Source organism: Sus scrofa, chromosome X (assembly GCF_054392235.1).
Source record: "Sus scrofa isolate SSC_HxYL_T2T_F1_AM1 chromosome X, Sscrofa_HxYL_maternal_Yorkshire_Landrace_v2.0, whole genome shotgun sequence".
In the NCBI taxonomy this organism is placed as follows: domain Eukaryota; kingdom Metazoa; phylum Chordata; class Mammalia; order Artiodactyla; family Suidae; genus Sus; species Sus scrofa.
This window is the reverse complement of record NC_139401.1, coordinates 73588178-73607774: the sequence shown is the minus strand read 5'-3', so window position 1 is coordinate 73607774 and position 19597 is coordinate 73588178.

The following is a 19597-nucleotide window of genomic DNA, read 5'->3' as shown; positions in this document are numbered from 1 at the left end:
GGTATATCTTTCCATTTGTTTTTATCTTCCTCAGTTTCTTTCATAGCATCATATAATGTTCACAATTTAGGTCTTTTTCTTCTTTAGGTAGGTTTATTCAGAGTTATGTTATTCTTTTTGATGTGATGGTAAATGGGATTGTTTCCTTAATTTCTATTTCTTATATTTCATTGTAATTGTACCAAAATGAAAGAGATTTCTGTGTATTTATTATGTACTAATTGAATCACTTTGCTGTATACCTGAAACAAATACACAATTGTAAAGCAACAACACCATATGTTTTTTAAAAAAGGTGGGTGGATTATTGATGGCAGAGTAGTTGGATGTGATGCTCATCTCTTCCCAAAAATACATCCTAGCTACATCTACATTTCAAACAATTCACACAGAAAATCTACTGAATTCTGGCAAAAAACCTCAGGATTCTGATAGAGCAAGAAAATCTCCATACAACTGGGTAGAGCAAAAGAAAAAAATGAAGGAAAAGAAATTAAGAAAGGAAGCAAGACAAGACATATGCCCCTAGCAGGGTGCTGGGAAAGAAGAAAAGTTCCTGCTCCATGAAAATTCACCCCACTAGCAGGGAAATCAACCAGGACAGAGGAGGAACTGCAGAATCTCAGACGACAACATAACAATCAGTTTGTACCTATTAAATTGAAACTGTCCTGCATAGACAGTCAGTGCCACTGCTTTGCACTCCCCAGCCCAAGATGTTCATCCACTGGTGTGGGAAGGGGCTAGAAACAGATGACTGGGCTTTGGAGCTCAGACTCAGGCAGAGAACTGGCTACATGGAAAGAAACTGGGGTTGGCAGTAGAGAATCATCCAGGGAGTAGAGTCTAGTGTGATGGAATTTGAGGGTTTAAGCTGTGGAAACTGGATTATCATTGTGACCAAGTATCATCATTTGGGATTTCAAGAGGGAAGAGGTGGGATCCAGCAAACACCCTAATCCCCTGTGTGCCTTCTCATTGGAAAGTATACTGCCTACACCACCTCTGAGAGGCAGGGTGTCATATGAGCCACCTGAAAATTTGAGGGGTCACAAGATCTGCCATTGCCTGGCATTGGGAGCAGCAGCCTCACTGCCTGGCTCCAGGAGGAGTCACAAGAGCCACCATGACCTGCCCACTGCACTTCAGGAACAGTCACATGAACTGTTGCCACCTCAGTCATGGACACCATCCCTAGCAGTCACCTGAATTCAGGAGTTGTTGCAAGCCGCCGCCATTCCCATAACATGCTTTGTGGGTGTGTGAGCTCTCACCACTGCCAAGAACTCCAGGATCAAGCAACAGCTGCCACATCTGCACTCCTACTATCAAGGGGACCACAAACATAGAATGTTAGACAATATAAGATGACATAAAAAGTGTTCTAGAAAAAGGAATAAGATAAAAACACACAAAAACCACTAAATGAAAAGGAGATATACAATCTACCTGAAAAGTAATTTAGAGTAATTATAATAAGGATGACTCAAGATCTTGGAAAAAGAATGGAGACACAGATCTAGAAGTTACAGGAAATGTTTAAAAAAAGAGGTAGAGAATTTTTTTAAAAAAGATGAGCAATATAATATCTGAAATAAAAAAATACACTAGAAGGAAATAAAAGCAGAAAACTGAGGTGGAAGAATGAATAAGTGAGGTATAAGCCAGAGTGAAGGAAATCACTGCCATGGAACAGAATAAAGAAATAAATAGAAAATATGAACAGAAAAATCACAAGTAGTGAAATTAAATCAATAATTTAAAAATTCCCAGCAGACAATGGTCCAGAATCAGATGACTTCAGAGGCAAATCACAACAACCTTTCAGAGAAGAATTAACACCTATCTTTCTGAAACTATTCCAAAAAATGACAGAGGAAAGAACACTTTCTAGTTCATTCTGCAAGGCCATCATTACCCTGATACCAAATCCAGACAAAGAAATCACACAAAAAGAAAATTGCAGGCCAATATCACTAATTAACATATAGACACAAAAATCCTCAACAAAATACTAGCAAATAGCTCCAACAGTACATTTAAAAGGATCATACACTATGATCAAGTGGGATTCATGCTAGGAATGCAAGATTTTTTTCAATATCCTCAAGTTAATTAGTATGATAAAGTACATTAATAAACTGAAAAATAGAAACTATATAATTACCTCAATAAATGAAGGAAAAGTTGATAAAATTCAACATCCATTTATGATAAAAAAAACTCTCCAGAAAGTAGACATAGAGGGAACATTCTGCAACATAATAAATGCCATATATGACAAACCCACAGCTAACATTTATCTCAATGGTGAAAAGCTGAAAGCATTTCAGGCACAAGGCAAGAATGTCTGCTCTCACCACTTTTATTCAAAGTGGTTTTGGATGTCCTATCCACAGTGATCAGAGAAGAAAAAAATAGAATCCAAATTACAAAAGAAGTAGTAAAACTCTCACTGATTCAGACAGCATAATACCATACACAGAAAATCCTAAAATGCCACCAGAAATACCAGAACTCATCAATGAATTCAGTAAATTTTCAGGATAGAAAATCTATTGCATTTCTACACAACAACAATAAAGTATTAGAAAAAGAAATTAAGGAAACAATCCAATTTACCATCCCTTCGAAAGAAAATATGTAGGAATAAACCTGCTTAAGGAAGCAAAAGACTCATGTTCTGAAAAATATAGGATGCTGATGACAGAAATTGAAGTTGACACAAACAGATGGAAAGACATGTCATGTTCTTGGATGGGAAAAATCAATATTGTTAAATGACCATTTTACCCCAGGCAGTATACATATTCAATACTATCTCTGTCAAATTATTAATGGCATTTTTTACAAAACTAGGACAAAAATGTCTAAATTTGTATGGAAACACAAAAGACCCCATATAGCCAAAATTATCTTGAAAAAGAAAAACAGCTTGAAGAACCAGGCTCCCTAACTTCAAACTATAACACCAAGCTACAGCCATCAAAGCTGTATGGTACTGGCACAAAAAAAGACATAAAGATAAATGGGACAGTATAGAAAGCCCAGAAATAAATTCATACGCTATGATCAATTAATCTACAACAAAGGAGGGAAGAATATACCATGAAGAAAATACAGTTTCTTCAATAATTGGTAATGGGAAAACTGGACAGTTACCTGCAAAAGAATGAAATTAGAACATTTTTAACACAATATACAATAACAAACTCAAAATGGGTTAAAGACCTAAATGTAAGACTGGACATATAAAACTCTTGGACGAAAATAGAGGCAGAACAGTCTGACATTAAATCAGAGCAATATTTTTTTTAGATCTATCTCCTAGAACAATGGAGATAAAATCAAAATAAACAAACTGGACCTAATTAATTGTATGTGTATACATATATATGTGGGTGTGTATGTGTGTGTGTGTGTGTGTGTATGCCTGGGTCACTATGATGTACCACAGAAATTGGCACAACACTCTAAATCCATTATATTTTAATAAAAATAAAAACAAACATTAAAAAAACAATATTCATGCTATTTACCAACATGGAAAGTTGAGAGAAAAAGTTTGTATGGTATGATACAAAATAATCAGCCCAGATATATAAAAATCTTCATGTTCAACTTTAGGTGTAAGAATGCAGCTATTCATCCAAGTATCCACTCTACATAGCTTCTTTGGATTGCATATGCACAGAATTGTATGTAATCTAACTTATTGAATTCCAAAAAAATTTTCGTGTTCCTAGTGGAAAAATTCATAGCATTTTTAGTTTACTCCTAGTACAATAATGTGTGTTTGTTACTACAATTCTCCTCATTCTATAAATGAGAAAACTAAAATTTAGAGGCTACTGAACTTGTCTAGGTTTAAATAGCTGGTAAATGGTCAGTATACAAAATAAGCCTGCTTTACTCAACCACTATGTTAGAGAAATTATTCCTATATGTGTGCATTATGTACTTTAACATCATCTTTCATATAATTATCACCCTGGCAAATTGATTCCTTCATCTTCAGTAATAGTAAATGTTGATTTATTTTACAGTTGAAAGGAACACATGCAAGAGACTATGACTAGGATAATTAGTTTGTAGAATGTTTTATTGTGCTAAAATTATTTGCAAATCTCTAAATGATTACAGTCAACTAATTTCTATGTGCTACAGTTTCTGCCTTAATGACAATATTGAGGCTTACTAATTCCACATTTTTTGGTCTTTTTAGGGCTGTACCCATAGCATTAAGAAGTTCCCAGGCTAGGGGTCGACTAAGAGCTGCAGCCTCCAGCCTACATCACAGCCACAGCAACGTGGGATCTGAGCTGCATCTGCAAACTACACCACAGTTCACGGCAATGCCATATCCTTAACACACTGAACAAGGTCAGGGATTGAACCAACATCCTCATGGATACTAGTTGAGTTCCTTAACCATTGAGCCACAATTGGAACTCCACTTATTCCACATTTGTGTTGCTAGAAGGAACTAAATTATTTCTTTTGTTTCTAGCCTACCAACTCCTCATATTGATTATTTTTCTGTTGATTCCTTAGAAATTATTCTGTAAGTATTTAGTAAGCACCTAGTATATGCAACACATTATCTGGTTATAGTGCATAATACAATGAAAAAGATGGAATCACATTACCGAAAAACAGAGTGTCTGGAGAGATTAGATTTCTATAAATATATTTCTGTGATACACAGAAGAGTATAAAAAAAGTGCTAAAACAGAGTCACAAAATATTATTTGAATCTAGAAAATAAATATTAGACTTTAGGTGAAATCACAGAATAGTTCATGGAAAAGGCAGTATTTGAGTAGATACTTTAAAGATTGTTAGGATTGAGAGGAAAAGCTAGGGCAAATATTCCATTTGGAGATAACAGTATGAACCAAGTTATAATTGCAAAAATAGTACAGACTCTGTAGAAATAGAAGTAATGTGATCTAACTGGAACATATCTGAGAAATTTATGTGTGGATGGGCAATGGAGAAATTACTTCAGAATGATAGTTTGAGCCTTGAATTATATCCTAGGATGTTTGGACATTATCTTTTAATGACCAAATTATTGTTAAAAGAGTTTGAGCAATTAAGTGATATTTAAACTGTACTTCAGGGTTAATAGATGTAAACTGTTGCATTTAGAGTGGATAACCAATGAGATCCTGCCATATGTATAGTACAGGAAACTATATATAGTCACTTGTGATGGAACATAATGTGAGAAAAAGAATGTGTGTGTGTGTGTGTGTGACTGGGTCACTTTGCTGTACAGTAGAAAACTGACAGGACACTATAAACCAACTATAATGGAAAAAATAACAATCATTATAAAAAATAAAGTAAACTGTGGTTCAGGAATTAGGCATCTTCATGGTTATCATATTGACTGAAATCACTGAACCATATGTGGTTATTTTTGTCATTAATATAGATGGATAGGATTCACAAATCTGCATTTGAGCCATTTTTTTGTTATTAAATTGGGATAACAGAAACACTCTGCTCAAGGCAGTAAAACTAATAGTTGAAGTTTGAAACATATCTTTGAAACACAAATTTGAAGCACAGCTGGAACCACTTTAGCTATAAAGCCTTCTTTTGCATTTTTTTTAAGTTTGACCATTCAGAATTTACAACTTAGTGTATTTATCTGTGCACTTTTATCACATAGTAGCCTATATTAACATGGTTCTAAACATAAATATAAGAACCTCTTGCATTTAAACTTTATTTCAACTTTTCTATCTGGTTTTGTATTTAGAGTCAATTTTGATAACCACAATATCCCTAATGAGGTAGGTAGGCAGGAAGAATCAAAGAATTGGAGACTAGAAGAGGTTAAGGAATTTGACAAAAATCGTTTAATTTATTACTATCAGGGCTGGGGCAAAAGCTATATTTCTTTGCTCTGAGTCCAAAGTTTTTTTCTATTGCATACAAATGTTGCTTCTTCCAGTAGAAAAGCATACAATCTTCAGTACGTTTACAAGTATGCAAACCCCAAATAAAAATCAATTTCCAAATGCCTAATGTAGCACAAACAAAATCAATCCAATACATTTACCCCTTGTAACCTGGATATTTAGATACTGTGTTGACATAACTTTAGTACTTTCCATAGTTAGTTTCAGAGCATCAGTTGAAGACTTAACTATTAAAATCACCATAGCAAGTTAGCCATGACAGGTTAGGATGAATCAACACCATGCCTAATGAAGTGGTTATTGAGCAATTTTACAGTTATATTGGTTGGACTGAATAACTGCTTTCATGTGATTTATCTAAATTATCCAGATTAGATATCTTCATTTATCAGGGGATCTCTATAATTGTTAAATCTCCAGCTCATTTTATACTATATAAACATAGTCAAAGTTGTAGTTAATGTTCCACATGTATAAAAATGTGTCCTCCAATGAAAGAACTGGCAGAAACTGCAAAATAGGTATAAAAATTTAAACAACGGTGCTATTATTTATTTTAGAGGGCTGCGTCTATATGCTAATAAGAAAAAATAATCAGCCTCTTTTTCTGGCAGTGGCTTAAAAGCAACTCTTTTGACAATAGAGTGATACCTAGGACAAGACATCAAAATTGTAAAGCAATTAAATTTTACCTTTGCCATTTATGCCTTTTTTTCTATATAATCTGCCCATTTTCTTTCAAAGTCTTTCTAAGTTCAAGCTTTTTCTATACAACCCTTCTTTAGCAACTCATTTTCTGGAAGTTAAGAACTGGTGGTTTTTATTCTCTCATAAACATGTATATTTCAAGACTGAAATGTAAAATTTTAGGAATCAACACAAGTTATAATTTTTATTATGGAGTGGATTATTTTCTGCTACATTTCAGTTATCATAATACATAGTTATTCTACCAATAAATTAGCACATCTGATGTCAAGTATATAATTGGAACTGGTGACTGCAATGTAAAAGTAAAAATATTCCAAGTATTGAATGAATTTCTGTTTAATAATATACCATCATCCTAGTCTAATATTACTGTACCTACATCTTAGAATAATATTGCATATATCTACTATCTGGTTTTATGCCCTATGGAGAAAGCAACTATTCAAATAAAGCCATCACATAATAAAATAATTCATTAAAAAGAATTCATAAGAACTTGGGTCCTTGACTTTTGTATTTATATATTACCACCATATATCATCCCCATAGGATGATACTTTCACTCCATAGGCTTATGATTTATGCTCCTTTTCCTATTTGGAACCTATTCATTTGAACACCTATTACTGATCTTGATGCCCACTCAGACCAACATCTGCTGCACTTTATACACAACCTCACACTCAGTTGTTTTTCTCACAATCCATTTAGCCTATACTCTGATTGTGCTTCTGCCAAGATGAAAAACACCTGGAGCAAACCTGTCTATAGACACCCCTTTGACTGGATTCATAAAGTTGTTCTGGGATCTGAAAAATGGGTAGCACAGAACACATGAAAGAGTGTGGGTTTTTGTTTATATTTCAAATGGCGATACATCATTGTGCTGCTTCAAGGATCCCAACTTATCCTGTGGTTTTGATCAATTTAAAAAATATCCTATTAGCTTAAGCCATTCTGTGCTGTGTTTTTAGGAAGCAGCAAGCCCTTGCTGCAGCTCCCATGGTCAAAATATTTGGTATTCACCCAACTAATGATCCATTTTGACCACTTATTGTTCAGGAAACCCTTACTCTTCTCTTAGATTTGCCTTACCTTAGCTAGGAAATCTTTGAGAGAACATGGGTAAACAAGGGCAAAAGCTATAGTATTAGAGTATTCACTATGTTTGAATATTCTATACCTAAGGCAATTGAGTTATGGGAGTCAGAAGCCTGCTTCATGGACAGAGTAAGATTTACACTGGATTTTAAATAGTCTAAGTAAGTCAGTAACATAGTGTAGTGCAAAATGATAGCACAATTGCAGTATAAAAGAGTTCTATATTAATGCAATACATTTTTCTGTCAGCTCAAATTTTCTGTAATTATCTTTCCTTAAAAATAAGTCAACACACAACCTTTAACTTTTTTTTTCTTTATCCCTTTATCCTTCCTACTTGCTTAAATGAAGACACAGTGGCTTGAGGATGGAGACCATGTACAATGAAGCATTAGGATAAAAAAGACCCTGGGGCCTTAAAAACTTTATGAGTCAAAGCTTCCAAACCAGCTTTGGACTGCCTATAGGCACACATTCAAAGAAGATGAAAATAAACCTCTGAGTTAATTAAGCCATTTTTTTCAAGTATATTAATCAGTCAACCTAATCTTAATTGAACAAAAGAATTATTGGGCTATATTTCACACAGATGTGGAATTATCTGTTTTTACCGTAAAATTGGGAAGTATACTCTAATATTTGATGGCAAAGTTCTTGATGTTAAACCAGCTTCAGTCAAATCATAACTGTGGCTTTGCTAGGAAGTTATTTACTTTTAACAAACCTCATTTCCTCATCTATAAAAAAGTATTTTAATAGCAACTGTCCTTCTGAGCTCAATGTGGGAAAAAAAATGAGAAGATCAATACAAAAGAATCCTACATAGTAAGCACGATAAACACTATGTATTAGTATTATTCATTTCTAAGCTATGGCTTGGTCTATACACTTAATACTTCTGGCACTCTTACCTTCATACAGATGAATCACGGAAATTGCTTTGTCTGAAAGTTATAGCTGAAATATATTAGCAATATTCTGGTACTATGCCTCATGACTTACCCTCATGTGTGTGAAGATTTTTGTATTAAAGCATTTAAGTTGTCTAATTGGTTTTCATTTTCAATTGCTGATATGCTTTGTAGAAATTACCTCAATTCTGAACTTATAATTGAGTCGTTCTGTTTTTAATTTCCTGATCTCATCCTATTCAATGCCTATTTTATAACATAATTTTAATGTAATAGAAATAATTTTTTAATTAATTTAATTGCCATTGAGCATCACTATATATCATTTAGTAGTTGCTGTGTCACCAAAGCTCAGCAGGGTGAGGTAACGAGTTGCTTTCATCTATCACTCTGAATTTACTTGATGTTAGGGTCAGTACTATTTTAATGAGTTTTTAATCTCTGTAAAATAAATGTTGGATCAGAAATAAGGGAAAGATCATGGAGAAAACAAAACAGTACAACAAGAGACTCTTCCCAATTAATTTTACTTAGTTAATTACATAAAAATGTTGTGTTGTTACTTGTTGCTCATGACTACTCTATTCATAGTGTGTGTGTGTGTGTGTGTGTGTGTATTTTTTCATTCAAAAACTACTGACAAAAGTTTTTGGATCTAGTGCATAAGTGCAAATAGTGTTTTAGGAAAAGAAAGTTATTTTACAACTCTTACTACATAGGTGCCAGGCTTAATCATTACCTATTCTATAGAATCTAGCTTTGTTAGGTGGCTCTACAGCTCACTAGTTAAGAACACTGATTTTTTTTTTCACTTTTTTTCACCACCCCCATGGCATGTGGTGTTCTCAGGCCAGGGATCAGATCCAAGCCACAGTTGTTACCTACACTGCAGCTGCAGCAGCAACAGATCCTTTCACCAACTTGTTGGGCTGGGCTGTGCCTGCCATCTGGTGCTCTAGACTCCACTGATCCCATTGTACCACAGTGAAAACTCCAAAACACTGATTTTGGAATTAGACATATATGTTTAACAATTTCAAATACACCATTTATTATTTATGTGACATTTACAATGAGCACCCTAGGTTTCCATTCTTGGTTCTATTTTCTACTATTTCTGTCCTCCCCTTATTTGGTTATCTCATTTAATGTCATGATTTTAAATATTATACCTCTGCCCATTATTATATATTCAGCACACAACTTTCCTCAAATTACCTAGATAGATAGGTAGAGGGATAGGTAGATAGGTAGATAATTTCTGACTTTTTACCCTGCCCCTCAAATTGCTCTGCAATCTTTGTCTTTGTTACTGGTGATTTCATCCTTTCAGTTGCTCACGCCTCAAACCTTACATTCATCCTTGATTCCTCTCTTATATTCATGTCCCTCATTAGTTCATCTTCAAAATATATCTAATTTCACTACTTATTCCTATCTCTGTGGTTCATATCACCATCATCTCTCACTTGAATTATTGTAACAGCCTGCTAATTGATTTCCTTGCCTAAGTCATTGCACATCTAAATTCTCCTCTTCAGTCAGCAGCCAGAGTGATCAGTGAAAATAAAAGGGATATAACTTTATTGTTTAAAGCTGTACAATAGTACCAATTTCACCAAAAATGAAAGCTACATTTTTTATAATATCCCACAAGGTTCTACACTGTGGATGAACCACATCACCTTCAGTGCATCTCTCTGATTTCATCTCCTTCTATTTTTCCTCACACCCACTATTCTTTTGTGAAAATTACCTCCTTAGACTTTCTTGAAGTTTGCTCCCACCTCAAATCCTTTGTACTAGTTGTGTCTTCTACTTTACAAGTGTCCCAATGTAACTATATAAATTACTACTTCTTCTTCGTAAAGTTTATGTTTAAATGTTACCTTTAAAGTTAGGTCTTCTTGATTATGCTATTAAAATTTGTTATTTAGATATTTTATTTATTGATCTATAATTGATATAAAAGTTGCATAAATTTAAGATTACAATGTGTTGATTTGTTGCATTTACATTTGAGAATACAATTGTCATCATAGCATTAGCTAATGCCTCTATAATTTCCCATAATTATTACTTCTGATTTGTGGTGAGAACAATTAAGATCTTGTCTCTTAGCAACCTTGAATTTTATAATACAGTATTTTTGGGATTATAGTTGACTTACCATGTTGTGTTAATTTCAGATATATAGCAATGTAAATCAGTTATACATATGCATATATCCATTCCTTTTCTTTTTAAATGATTTTTTCCATTATAGTTGATGTATAGTGCTCTGTCAATTTCTACTATACAGCAAAGTGACCCTGTCATACAAATATATATATATATATATATATATATATATATTCTTTTTCTCACATTATCCTCAATAATGTTCCATCAAGTGATTAGATATAGTTCCCTGTGCTATACCGCAGGATATCATTGTTTATCCATTCCAAATGCAATAATTCGCATGTATTAACCCCAAACTCTCAGTCCATCCCACTCTCTCCCCCACTCCCTTGGCAACCACAAGTCTGTTCTCCAAGTCCATGGATTCCTTTTCTGTGGAAAGTTTCATTTTTGTCATATTAGATTCCAGATATGTGATATAACTTGGTATTTGTCTTTCTCTTTCTGACTTACTTCACTCAGGATGAGAGTCTCTAGTTCCATCCATGTTGCTGCAAATGGCATCAGTTTATCTTTTTATGGCTGAGTAGTATCCCATAATATGTATATATACCACATCTTCTTAATTGATTCATCTGTCAATGGACATTTAGGCTATTTCTATGTCTTGGCTATTGTGAACAGTTCTGCAAAGAACATATGGGTACATGTATCAGAATGGGAGACAATATTTTCAAACAATGCAACTGACAAGGGCTTAATCTCTGAAATATACAAACACCTATACAACTCAACACCAAAAAAAAAACCCAACACCCCAACTGGAAATGGGCAAAAGACCTGAACAGACATTTCTCCAAAGACTATATACAGATTGCCAGAAAGCACATGAAAAAATGTTCAACATCACTAATTATTAGAGAAATGCAAATCAAAACTACTCTGAGTTACCACCTCACACCGGTCAGAATGGCCATCTTTAACAAGTCAACAAATAACAAATGCTGGAGAAGGTGTGAAGAAAATTGTACCCTCCTACACTGCTGGTGTGAATGTAAATTGGTACAATCACTATGGAAAACAGTATGGAGGTACCTCAGAAAACTTAGTATAGAACTACCCTGTGAACCAGCAATGCCACTCTTGGGCATATATCTGGACCAAACTTTCATTGAAAAAGATACATGCATCTATTCCTTTTCAAGTTCTCTTCCCATACAGGTTATTGCAGAGTAATGTATAAATTTCCCTGTGTCTGACAATAGGTCTTTGTTACCTATCTATTTTGTATATAGAACTGTGCATATATCAATCCCAATCCCCTAATTTATCCCTCCCTCCTGTGTTTCCCCTTTGGTTAACATAAATTTGGTGTTCAAATCTTTGAGTCTATTTCTGTTTTGTAAGTTCTATTGTATCACTTTATTGGATTCCACATATAAGTGATGTAATATGATATGTTTTCTTTTTTCTGTCTGACATACTTCACTAGGTCTAGGTCCATTCATGTTGTGCAAATTGCATAATTTCATGCTTTTTGTGGCTAATTTCCATTGTACCACATCTTTCGCAAATCCTTTGTTGATGGACTTTTAGGTTGCTTTCATGTCTGGGCTATTGTTAATAGTGCTGCAGCTGCAATAAATATTGGATTGCATGTATCTTCTTGATTATGGCTTCCTCCAGATATACACCCAGGAATGGGATTAGGGATAACACAACAGCTCTGTATTTAGTTTTCTAAGTATCTTCCATACTGTCCTCCATAGTGGTTACACCACCTTACCTTGTTATCAAGAGTATAGGAAGAATCCCTTTTCTCCACACCCTCCTCATCTTTTCTTCTTGTTTTTAGGCTTTTTGGTGATGGCCACTCTGACTGGGGTGAGGTAATAGCTCACTCACATTTTGATTTGAATTTCTCTAATAATTAGTATGTCAAACACCTTTCCATATGCTTTTTGGCCATCTGTCAGGCTTCTTCTGAGAAATGTCTGTTTAGATACTATGATCATTTTTTAATTGTGTTGTTAGTTTTTCTGATATAAAGCTGTAGGATATGTTTGTGTATTTTTGAGATTAATCCCTTGTCACTCACTTCATTTGCAAAGATGTTTTTCCCATTCTGTGGGTTGCCTTTTCATTTTGTTAATCTTTTCTTTGCTGTGCAAAACCTTTAAGTTTAATTAGGTCCCATTTGTTCATTTTTGTTTTTATTTTCGTTACTCTAGGAGGTGGATATAAAAATATATTACTGCAATTTGTGTCAGAGTGTTCTGCCTATGTTTTTCCCTATGACTTTTATAGTAGCCAGTCTAACATTTAGATCTATTATTAAATGTAATCAATGTGTTGTATGTTAGGTCTCTAGGAATTATTTATTTACTAGCTACAAGTTTGCACACTTAAACATCTCTCCAATCACCTCACCCTCAGCTCCGCCATCTTCTTTGTTTTTATTCCATATGTAAATGACATCATAGAGAATTTTTCTTTATTTCTTATCTTACTGCCCTTATCTGGCGAATGTTTTGCAAACGAAAGAATTTCCTTCTAACTCATTGGTGAATAATATCCAATGGTATAAATAAAGATATAGACATAGGTACATAGATACAATTATATATTCTTTACACATTCGTTGACAGACACTTAGGTTGTTTCCATACCCTGGCTATTGTAAATAGTACTGCAATGAATATGGGAGTGCAGATATCTCTTCCTTATCCTGTTTTTGTTCCCTTTGATATATACCCAACAGTGGAATTGCTGGATCATATGTTTGCTCTATTTTTCATTTTTAAGGACCCTCCATATTGTTTTTGATAGTGGCTATACCAAGTTTCATCCCTACTAACAGTACACTAGGGTTCTCTTTTCTCCACATCCTCACCATACTTTTATCTCTTGTCTTCTTTTTTTTCGTCTTTTGTCTTTTTAGGGCTGCACCCATGGCATATGGATGTTCCCAGGCTAGGGGTCTAATCAGAGCTACAGCTGCCAGCCTATACCACAGCCACATCAATGCCAGATCCAAGCCACGTCTTCAATATACACCATGGCTCACGGTGACATCAGATCCTTAACCCACTGAGTGAGGCCAGGGATAAAACCCACAACCTCATGTTTCCTAGTCAGATTCGTTTCTGCTGCACCACGATGGGAACTCCAATCTCTTGCCTTCTTGATGAAAGCCATTCTAAGATGCACGTGGTTTAAATTTGCATTTCCTGAAAAATAATACAAGCATGTTTTTATATACCTGTTGGCAATTTGGATGTCTTCTTTGGAAAAAATAGCTATTCAGTTGCTCTACAGATTTTTAAATCACAGTATTTCTTTTTTTTGAGTTGTATGAATTCTTTATACATTTTGAACATAATAACCCATTGTCTGATACATGGTGTGCAAATATTGTCTCTCACTGTGTAGGTTGCCTTTTAATTTTCTTGTGCATATACTTTTAACTTGATGTAGTTCCACTTTGATTTTTGCTTTTGTTGCTTATGCTTTTGGTTTCACATCCAAAAAAATAACTGGCAAGATCAATGTCAAAAAATCTCTTGTCTATATTTTTCTTATAGGAGTTTTATGGGATCAGTTCTTATGTTTAAATCCTTACTCCATTTCAAGTTAATTTTTGTGAGTGGCATAAGATAGGGAACCAATCTCATTTTTCTGCATGTGATTATCCAGTTTTTGAGCACCATTTGTTGAAGAGACTATCCTTTCCCATTGAGTGTCCTTTTCTTCTTTGTCAAATAATGATGGTATGTCCTAAGATTTACTTATGGGCTTTCTAGTCTGTTCAATTGGTCTTTGGGTCTACTTTTAGCCAGTACCATACTCTCTTAATTACTATAGCTTAGTAACATAGTTTGAAATAAGGAAGTGTGATGATTCCAGCCTTGTACTTGTCAAGATTCTTCGGTTGCTTGGGGACTTTTGTGGTTCCATACACATATTAGAATTTTTTTCTATTTATGTAAAAAATCCCATTGTAATTTTGATAGGGAAGCATTGTTTTTTATATGTGCTTTTGAGAAGAATGAACATTTTAACAATATTAGTTCCTCCAATACATGACAATGTGATCTTACCTTTTTTTTGTCTTTTGCTATTTCCTTCAACAAGTTTTTGTTGTTTTCACTGTACAGATTTTTAACTTCCTTTGTTAAATTTATGCCTAAGAATTTTGTTTTCAATGCTAATTGTCAATGGAAGAGTTTTACTTATTTTTCAAATGTTTCATTATTGGTCTATCAAAATACAACTGATTTCTGTAAGTTGATTTTATATTCTGCAATTTTCTCTGAAATTGTCAATTAGTTCCAACGGTTTTTTGGTTTAGGGTTTTGTCTGTATAAGATCATATCATCTGGAAATAATGACATTTTTACTTTCTTTCTGATATATATGCCTTTTATTTCTTAGTCTTTCTTGATTGCTCTAGCTAGGGTTTCCAGTAATATATTCAATAAGAATAGTAGGAATAGAAAATATTGTCTTGTTCCTGATCTTAGGGGAAAAACTTTCAAATTTTCACCATTGAATATGCTATTAACTGTGGAGTTTTAATATATGGCCTTTACTATGTTATGTTTCTTTTATACCAACTTTGTTAAGAGGTTTTTTTTGATAAAAGAATGTTGCATTTTTGTCAAATTATTTTTCCACATCTTTTGAGAGGATCCTATGATTTTATTTTTCATTCTGTTAATGTGTTATACTACACATTTATTTGTGTGTGTTTTGAAATATCCTTGTATCCCAGGAATAAATTTCACTTGATTGAGGTGTATAATTATTTTTAAAGTGTCATTGAACTTGGTTTGAGAGTATTTCATTGAGAATATTTACATCTATATTCATCAGAGACATTACTCTATAGATTTTTTCTTATAGTGTCCTTGTATGGCTTTGGAATTAAGGGTAATTCTGACTTCATAGAATTAGTTTGGAGATGTTCCCTCCTCTTCTATGTGTTGAAAGTGTCTGAAAATTATTGGCATTAATTATTTTTAAATGTATTGTAGAGTTCAGTGATGCCATCTAGTCCTGAGATTTTCTATATTGGGAAGTTTTTGATTACTGATTCAATCTCCTTATTCATTACAAGTCTGTTCAGATTTTATATAGAATTTTGATTCACATTTGGTAGGTTGTATGTTTTAGGAATTTATTCATTTCTTGTAAGTTATCCAATTTGTCAGCATGTTGATATTCATAGTAGTCTTTATGGTCCTATATATTTCTGTAGTATTGTTGTAATGTCTGATTTTTCATTTATAATTTTATTTTTGATTCTTTTTTTCTTAGTCTAAAGTTTTTTTTTATTTTGTTCAAAAACAGTTCTTAGTTTTGATGATAATTTCTATGTTTTTTATGGCCCCAACTATATTTATTTCTGTTCTGATCTGTGTTACTTCCTTTTTTCTGCTAATTTTGGTCTTTGTTTTTTTTTCTTTTTTTATTCTTCTTTGAGGTGTCAAGTTACCTTGTTTATTTGAGATTTTTTCATATAAGAATTGATCACTATAAACTTCACTTTTAGGTCTTTTTTGCAGAAAAATATGGGTTTTGGTATATTGTGTGTTCATTTTTACTTGTTTCAAATTTTTAATTATCTTTTGATTTCTTCTCTGACCTACTGATCATTCAAGATTGTGTTGCTCATTTTACAGAGCCTTTAAAATTTCCAGATTCTTCTTGTTATTCACTTCTGTTTTCTTACCACTGTAATCAGAAAAAAAATGCTTTGCATGATTTCAATCTTCAGTTTTCTAAGACTTGTTTTGTGTTCTATCATAAAATCTAACCAGGAGAACGTTTAATGTGCAATTGAGAAGAGTGTGTATTCTACTGCTATTGGATAAAATGTTTTATAGATGTCTGTTAGGATGATTTGGACTAATGTATTGTTGAAGTCCAATGTTTAATTGCTGTTTTTCTGTATAAATGACCTATCCATTGCTGAAAGTAGGGTATTTAAGTCCCCTAATATTACTGTAGTTTTATCCATCTCTCCCTTCAGATCTAATATTTGCTTGATATATTTTGGTGCTCCTATGTTTGTGTGTGTGTGTGTCTTTATGATTGTTATATCATTTTGATGAGTTGACCCCTTTATTATTATATAATGAACCTCCTTATCATTTGTTACCAATTTGGCTAAAAGTATGTTTGTTTGATATAAATTTAGTTATCCTTGGCTATCTTTGTTTTCTACTTGCATGGAATATCTTTTTCCATCCATTTACTTTCAGTCTATGTGTGTTCTTCAAACTGAAGTATGTCTCTTGTAGGCAGTAATTAGTTGAGTCAGTTTTTAATCCATACAGTCCTTTTTCATTGGTGAATTCAAACTATTTACATTTAGATGAATTATTGCTATATAATATAATATAATATAATATAATATAATATAATATAATATTATTAATTGCTGTCTTGGTATTTTGCATTTCCATTGTTTCTTTTACCCTATGTTTCTCTTTTTAGGTTGGGGATTTTATGTGATTGTTCACTCTTTCTTGCCTTTTTTATTTTGCCTTTTTAGGGTTGTACCCACAGCATATGGAGGTTCTCAGTTTCAGGGTCAAATAGGTGCTGTAGCTGCCATCCTACACCACAGCTATGGCAATGCAGGATCTGAGCTGCCTCTGTGACCTACATCACAGCTCACAGCAACACCAGATCCTCAAACCACTGGGCAAGTCTGGGGATTGAACCTGCTTCTTCATGGATACTAGTTGGGTTCATTAACCACTGAGCTATGATGGGAACTCCTGCCTTACCTTTCTTTATGTTCTGTGAATGTAGTCTAGGTTTTTGTGTTGTCATTACCATAAGGCTTACATAAAATATCTTATAGATAAAAGGTTCCATTCCAAACTGATAGCAACTTAACTTCAATTGTTTACAAAACTCAACTCTTACTCTGCCCCTTTTATATATCTGAGGTCACTATTTACCTCCTTCATATTGTATATTTTTTAACAATTTTTAGAGCTTTGTTATTTTAATACACTATTCTTTATCCTTTATACTATAGTTAAGTTGTTAACACACCATCTATTATAGGATTAGAGTTTTCTAAATCTATTTTTACCTTTATCCATGTAAGGTATACATCCACATGCAGTTACTAATTATGATAATTTTATTTCATCTTGAATAACTTATTTAAGCATTTATTGCAATACAGGTGTAGTGGCAATGAACTCTCTCAGCTTTTGTTTCTTTAGGAAGGTATTTATTTCTCCTTCATATCTGAAGGATAGCTGCCAGACATACTGCCAATATTTTTGCCTGGAAATTTTTTTCTTTCAAGATTTTTTTCCATTAGAACTTAGATTTCTTTAATTTTTTTAAATTATAGTTGATTTACAAAGTTCTGTCAATTTCTGCTGTACGACACAGTGACCCAGATTTATATATATATATATACATACACACATATATATATGTAAAAGATATATATATATATATATATATGTACATTCTTTCTCTCACATTTTCTTTCATCATGTTCCATCACAGGTGATTAGATATATAGTTCCCTGTGCCATAGAACATAATCCCACTACCCATCCACTCCAAATGCAATAGTTTTCATCTATTACCCCAGACTCCCAATCCATCCCACTCCCTCCCCCTCCCCCTCTGTCAAACAGATGTCTGTCCTCCATGTTTTTCTTAAATTTAAACATGTCATTCCACTCTCTCTTGGCCTGTAAAGTTTCAACTCAGAAATCTACAGATAACCTCATGGAGTTTCCATTGTAGGGTATAATTTATTTTCCCTGGCCACTTTTATAATTCCCTCTTCATCTTTGATTATTTACTATTTCAGTATAATATAGTAATTTTTGTCATTTTTGAGATAGTAGAATGATCTATTAGCTTTGTGAATTTGGGTGTCCAAATTTCTCCCTAGGTTTGGATATATCTCAGCAATTTTCCTTTAAATAAACTATTTGAACCCCTCTTTTCTTCTACTTTTGGAATCCTGATTATTTAATTATATATTATTTTGAGGAAGTCCCATAAATTATGTAAGCTTTTTTTATTTACTCTTTTTAATTTATTTTTGGTTGTTTCGTTATTTTCTGACATGGTCACTTCTAAATCCCTGTTCTCCAGTTTATTTATCCTGTCTTCCATTTGTTCTACTATACCACAGATGCTTTCTACTGCATTTTCCACTTCAATCATTGAGTTCTTCAGCTCTAGAATTTTCTATGTTCTTTTTTACGATTTCTATCTCTTTGCTAAATGTCTCTTTTTAAACCTGTATTTTTTTAATGATTTAGTTAGTTTTCTTTCTGAGACTTTCTTCTAGCTCATTGAGTTTCTTCAAAACAAATATTTTGATTTTTATCACATAGATTGCAAAAATTTACGCTTTTGATCAGTTATTAGAGAATTTTTATTCTTTGGAGATGGTATTTTTACTTGATTTTCATGTCCCTTGTAGTTTTGGGTTGCTACTTTTACATTTGAAGTAGCAGACACCTCCTTAAACATTTACTAATCACTATCAGATAAGGTATTCTCTTCATTGGTGGTATTATATCTGAGATTTTCTCTGTCTTCGTGTGGGTCCATTTGGTCTATTTTTCTTGTTTCTTCTTATGGCAGAATTCTTAAGCTTTTATGTCTTTAGTTTTTATCACTTATCAGACTATCTGATGGAAACCTCATTTTAGTTTTCCAGAAGGTGGCACTATAACTCAAGGTTGTAGCTTACCCTTGCCCACAGATTCTGGTTTGTTTTTCTGATAGCATTTGAATTACTGGACTTAAGTCTTG